This window comes from Rhinopithecus roxellana, chromosome 5, assembly GCF_007565055.1.
Source record: "Rhinopithecus roxellana isolate Shanxi Qingling chromosome 5, ASM756505v1, whole genome shotgun sequence".
Lineage (NCBI taxonomy): Eukaryota > Metazoa > Chordata > Mammalia > Primates > Cercopithecidae > Rhinopithecus > Rhinopithecus roxellana.
In genome coordinates this window covers 1,143,021-1,149,895 of record NC_044553.1, presented here as the reverse complement: position 1 = coordinate 1,149,895, position 6,875 = coordinate 1,143,021, and the positions used below count along the sequence as shown (strand labels likewise).

The following is a 6,875-nucleotide window of genomic DNA, read 5'->3' as shown; positions in this document are numbered from 1 at the left end:
AAACCATAGGCTAATAACTGATGCCAAATCGTAGGCCAATAACTGATGCCAAACCGTAGGCCAATAACTGATGCCAAACCATAGGCTAATAACTGATGCCAAACCATAGGCTAATAACTGATGCCAAATCGTAGGCCAATAACTGATGCCAAACCGTAGGCCAATAACTGATGCCAAACCATAGGCTAATAACTGATGCCAAACCATAGGCTAATAACTGATGCCAAATCATAGGCCAATAACTGATGCCAAATCATAGGCCAATAACTGATGCCAAACCATAGGCTAATAACTGATGCCAAACCGTAGGCCAATAACTGATGCCAAACCGTAGGCTAATAACTGATGCCAAACCGTAGGCCAATAACTGATGCCAAACCATAGGCTAATAACTGATGCCAAACCATAGGCTAATAACTGATGCCAAACCATAGGCCAATAACTGATGCCAAATCATAGGCCAATAACTGATGCCAAGTCATAGGCCAATAACTGATGCCAAACCATAGGCTAATAACTGATGCCAAACCATAGGCTAATAACTGATGCCAAATCATAGGCCAATAACTGATGCCAAGTCATAGGCCAATAACTGATGCCAAACCATAGGCCAATAACTGATGCCAAACCATAGGCCAATAACTGATGCCAAACCACAGGCTAATAACTGATGCCAAACCACAGGCTAATAACTGATGCCAAACCATAGGCTAATAACTGATGTCTCCCTGAAGGAGTTGACTATAATGCTCTAGTGCTAGGGAGGAAACATTTGGCCAAGGAAGTTCAAGACTTTCTTAAGATTTGGACAATTTTAGTTGAAGGATGACAATTTTCTTCAGTATTTTCAGAAGATTGTGGATGGGACGGATGCTGTGTTGTACATGTAATGCTAATGCCTTCCGTGTTTAGATAATATTATAAACAATTATAAGACTGCTTGCCTGGTGTGGTGATCCACTACAGTATCTATACTTTTACTTGTTATGCCATTTCATTTTCCTTTAGGTTTTTGCTTTCTAAGTTATATTAGTTCTCTAAAATGTAGGAGTGCATCTAAAATTTATTATTTTGTTGTGCATTTTTATGTGTTCCATAAGCTGTGAGAAGTTTGTGTGAAGAGCATCCTGCATCCCAAAGTCAGGCACTCCTCTGGAACATGTGTTTACTCCTTGTCTTTGGCTTATTGACAAGCTCTGTTGTCTGCAATAACTTCTACTATCCGGGCTGACTTTACATCAGGTAGAGGAACAAATTCTGAATGAAAATTTGCACTACTCAATTGAGAGCATGGCCTCCAGTCTCATTATGGACATATGATTCATCTCAGATGATATTAGATCAGTGATTTCAATGGGAATCTAATCTAAAAGATGTAAACAAATTTTCATAATTTAGATAAAATTACTTTGAGAACACTGCTAGTATTCAGACATGTCTCCTGTCTATCACACTGAATCCACACTAACTTTTACCTAAAAGTTAGCTCTTGTTCTAATGTTCAAATATGTTATTTTTATTGTAATGTCTCTGGATGATTATGTGTGGCTATTGTAGCCAAGGAAAGCAATTTGAACTGACTAAAAATGAGAAAAATCATAACCTAATGAAATGGAAGTCAGGACATGAGTGGCTCCAGGCTTATCTATTTCAAGAGTTCATTTACCTAGGGAATTTCTTTTCTCAATTTTACAAAGACAAACACCCAAAATGTTCATTTCATCTCCCATTGACTCTTATCATCTGTTTCTATGTCAGTTTGCTTCGAATTTTAGCCTCCAGCTGCATCCAAGTTGCTGAAAAAAAACAAACAAACATGATTTCATTCTTTTTTATAGCTGCATAGTATTCCACTGTGTATAAGTACCATGCTTTTTATCCAGTCTATAACTGATGAGCATTTAGGTTGATTCCGTGTCTTTGGTACTGTGAATTGCACAGTGATGCACACATGAGTGGATGTGTCTTTTTGTTACAATGATTTGTTTTCTCTTAGGCATATACCCAGTAATGAGATTGCTGAGTGGAATGGGAGCTCTGTTTTAAGTGCTTTGGGAAATCTCCAGACTGATTTCCACAGAGCTTGGACCAAGTTACATTTTCACCAAAAAATGTGTAAGTGCTCCCTTTTCTCTTTCCTGCATCTGTTAATTTTTGATCTTTTAGTAATAGCAATTGTGACATGTGTGAGATGGTATCTCACTCGGTTTTGATTTGCACTTATCTGATTATTGATGATGCTGAGCATTTTTATATATTAGTTGGCCACTTCTATATCTGTGTTTGAAAAGTTTCTGTTCATGTCCTTTCCCCATTTTTAATGGGATTATTTAGTTTATGCTGTTGATTTAAGTTCTCTATGGATTACCACATTATACACACTAAGATAACCAGTATTCAATAAAGAAAAATGAATAGAAAAACATAATCACTTGTAGGTAAAGTCATACTGAATTTGGAATGGCCGTGGATTGCAGGTTGGTATTGAAATGGTACCAACTTTGGAAAATGGTCTTCAAGGAAAACCTCATACACAAATGTACCTAGTGTCACCAATCACAGTAGTCAAATGCAGAATACAACTCAAGTGCCCAAAAACTGCCACAGGGATGGAGACGCTGCAGTGTGTCTGAGTGTCTGTAACCCACAGGGATGAAAATGTCATGGTGTGCCTGTGTGTCTGTAACCCACAGGGATGAAGGTGCTGTGGTGTGTCTGTGTGTCTGTAACCCACAGGGATGAAGTCGCTGCCGTGTGTCTGAGTGTCTGTAATCCACAGGGATGAAGTCGCTGCAGTGTGTCTGTGTGTCTGTAACCCACAGGGATGAAGGCGCTGTGGTGTGTCTGTGTGTCTGTAACCCACAGGGATGAAGTCGCTGCCATGTGTCTGAGTGTCTGTAATCCACAGGGATGAAGTCGCTGCAGTGTGTCTGTGTGTCTGTAACCCACAGGGATGAAGGCGCTGTGGTGCGTCTGTGTGTCTCTAACCCAGCTTTAAAGAGGAGTGAAGCACTGACATAGGCTGCAACTTGGATGAGCCTTGAAAACACTGGGTGAGTGAACAGAGGTAGACACACAAGTCCACACCCTGAATTGTCCATTGACACGAAGCATGCAGAGCAGGAAAACCCCTAGAGACTGCTCTCAGGAGGTCAGCAGAGGGGAAACGGAGAGTGACTGCTCTGTGGAGGTGAGGTGTCCTCTGAGGTGATGAAAATGTTCCCAAACCAAATAGTGGAAATGGTTGCACCACATTGCAAATGTGTATTATCAATGACCCATACACTTAATGGTGGCTAAATTGGTAAATTTTATGTCATGTGTATGTCAACACAATGAAAATGAGTACCACATTTTGTTCAGTGAATCAACAACAATCACATTTCGGTTTAGATGTTGAATTTTCCCATCACAACCAGTGCTTCCTGCTGGAGCTGGATCCATCGGCCTCCAGGTCAGGGACATGAGTGGGTCAGGTGCACAGGCCATGAAGGGAGCACAAATTCCAACCCGCTCCTCAAGAGTCCAGTCACCACCTCCAGACCTATGTCCAAAAACAGTTCTTCCTATGGCTGAGCTACGGGAGCGACAAGCACACAACCACTTATTTTTAAGCAGAAGACACGGTGAGGGGACATCAGTGTGAGCCCAGACACAAACCTCCCTGTGGGAGTTCACAGGACAGCAGGGGGTGCTGAGGACAGAAGCAGGCACTCAGGAACCATCAGGGAAATCCAGGGGACACTTGGCACCTCATGGGGGCTCAGTGGTCAGGCAGGCTCAAGGCTCAGCATAAGGGCTGGTGCAGCAGGTGGGGAAAGGCCCTGAAGACGGGGTTAGTGTCAGCTTCTCATTCCACCACTAGACATCCTCCACTACATCTACTCTAATGTGTATGAGTGTCTATGTGTTTAGAGAACAATATTGATATTATAAATCTATAGCCATGTGTGGGTGCATCAAGTTACCTGCTTCAACCTACATGGACCATGTTCATTAGGAGTAAGTCCCTGTATTTGAGGACTTCACAAATTAATAATTATGTAGAATCACTTTCTTTTCCAGCCTCCTTTCCTCCCTCCCTCCCTCCCTCTCTCTCTCTCTCTCTCTCTCTTCTCTCTCTCTCTCTCTCTCTCTTTCTTTCTCACACACTGACAAACACACAGGGTGCTATAACTTTAATGACCTCATGTATTTAAAAAATTGAATTGATTCCTTTGCAACTTGACCAGTTTAGCTGTTGTTCATGTTTTTGTAAGATTAGGAACGTGTTTCTCGGCTGTGTACTTCTCTTACCTGAGCATCAGCTTGATTTGAGATACACAGAAACTCACTGGGCACGGTGTCTTATGCCTGGAATCCCAGCACTCTGGGAGGCTGAGGAGGGTGAATCACGAGGTCTAGAGATCGAGAACATCCTGGCCAACATGGGGAAACCCCATCTCCACTAAAAATACAAAAATTAGCCTGGTGTGGTGGCACGCACCTGTAATCCCCGCTACTTGGGAGGCTGAGGCAGGAGAATCACTTGAACCCGGGAGGCAGAGGCTGCAGTGAGCCAAGATTGCACCACTGCACACCAGCCTGGCAACAGAGGGAGACTTCATCTAAAAAAAATAAAAAGAAAGAAAAGAAATACGTAGAAATTGAAAACAATACAAATATTAACCAGTAGCTTTATTAGTAAACAAATTGTGGAAAAGTCACTTATTGGTATATCACCCACCACTACAATCAATTAATGTTAGATACTTCAACAGTATGGTTCAATCCACAGGTACTTTTGATGAGTGTAATGAACCAAAGCACACACACCTGATTCCATTTTATAAACTGCACAAAGTGAATACTCATTGCAGGTTACATAACAAAGATCCATAACCGACTTCTCTATGGTAAGAGGAGGGAAGGTGTAGGAAAGGGAAATTGCAGGAGAAAAAGAGAAAGTGGTGAGGTTAATCGATATGTTTTCTCTGTGAATGATGATGATTATGTCAATATTTGTCAAAGTGTGAACATTCTGTATGAAGATTATTTGCAAACATTACATCATTAAAAATATTACATATAAAAGTGTATCGTTCGATAGCAGAAGACTAAGAGAAATATAAAAATAATAAAAGAAAACTCCTGAATACACCCACAAATTAACCCTCAGTTATTCTATATTATTTAGAAAAACACTAAGATACAGCCAAATAATATCATGATATCATTATAAGAAGAGGGATTTGTAAATCTCACTAAGAATTTCTAGCTCTGTCCTAGAGTTAATTTAGGGAGCAGTCGGATCCAGTCCTGAGAAACACAGGCCAGACACCGAGACTGGCTCTTACCAGATGTGAGCTCTTAGACATGTCCCACGGCCCCTCCATGCTTGGGGGTTTATGTTCACATCTGTAAATGAAGGAAACATTGACTCCCATGGAACATACTTAATATGCCTCTATAAGTAGAAATGCTGATGAGAATTAATTATTTATGAAGTGTTATCACTCACATACACTCTGGGACACAGCCCACTATGAGGCATCCCGTCCAGAACTTATTAATAGTAGGAGACATGCAAATAACACCCTCTCTCTGCTGATGAAAACCAGCCCAGTCCTGAACCTGCAACTCTGGGAGAGGAGCCCCAGTCCTGAGATTCCCAGGTGTTTCCGTTCAGTGATCAGCACTGAACACAGAGGACTCACCATGGAGTTTGGACTGAGCTGGGTTTTCCTTGTGGCTATTTTAAAACGTGATTCATGGAGAACTAGAGAGATTGAGTGTGAGTGGACATGAGCGAGAGAAACAGTGACTATCTGTGACAGTTTCTGACCAGGGTGTATCTCTGTGTTTGCAATTATCCAGTGTGAGGTGCAGCTGGTGGAGTCTGGGGGAGGCGTGGTACAGCCTGAGGGGTCCCTCAGACTCTCCTGTGCAGCCTCTGGATTCACCTTTGATGATTATGGCATGGACTGGGTCCGCGAAGCTCCAGGGAAGGGCCTGGGTCTCATTTATTAATCGGGATGGTAGTAGCGCGTACTATTCAGATTCTGTGAAGGCCAATTCACCATCTTCAGAAACAGTTCCAAGAACTCCCTGCATCTGCAAATGAACAGTCTGAGAGCTGAGGACACAGCCTTGTATTACTGTGCAGGAGATACACTGAGAGAGGAAGTCAGTGAGAGCCCAGACACAAACCTCCCTGCAGGAAGACAGGAGGGGTCTTGGCAGCAGGGGGCGCTCAGGACTCACTGAGAACAGGGTTGACTCTGGGACAAGTTGCTCAGGGAGGTTAAGGGCTGGTTTCCTTTCAGACTTAGCTTTCTCTTTCTCCATGTAACAGCTTCCCCAGGAACCTTTCTATATTTGTGATCTGGATCTGCTCAAACTCTCTGTGTCATTTTCCTCACCTGTGACCTTGAGGGAGCTGATCGTGGGCACTCTACTGTGTGAGATCTCTTGGTGACAGCAATTGTGTGGTCAGTCTAGGTGTGTCTAGGGCTGACCATCAGGAAGGACAGGCTGGAATTCTTGGAAAGAGCTCCACCTGCCACTCACCAGGGAATTTTGTTATCTTCTGTTCTGCTAGAAATAAATCAGGCACACCCAGGTTAACTAGTACTATCTTCCTAGCTTAAGAAAATTGATGGCGGGCTTCAGTAACACCTATATTAAACCATCAGAGCAACACCTAGATTAGTGTATGATTTAATAATTGAGACTATGGTCTAGCCAAGGAGACACATAAAACTGATGATTGCCATGCTTCGTTCATATTTTATATTTGTCAGTAGAATCTGGCTAGCATTACAAACAGGTTTGCCAACATAAGTGCGTTAGTGTTGGTCTTCAGAGAAGCACATTCTATGACTGGATTAGGTTTG

At 42.4% G+C, this 6,875-nt stretch overlaps 1 pseudogene across 1 annotated transcript; it reads left to right on the top strand.

The window, feature by feature from the left end:
• Positions 1 to 5,697: 5,697 nt before the first annotated feature.
• LOC104668380 lies at positions 5,698 to 6,246 on the top strand (annotated as a pseudogene). Its single transcript, XR_004057229.1, has 2 exons — positions 5,698 to 5,743; positions 5,828 to 6,246. The product of XR_004057229.1 is annotated as an immunoglobulin heavy variable 3-43D-like (transcript).
• Positions 6,247 to 6,875: the final 629 nt, after the last annotated feature.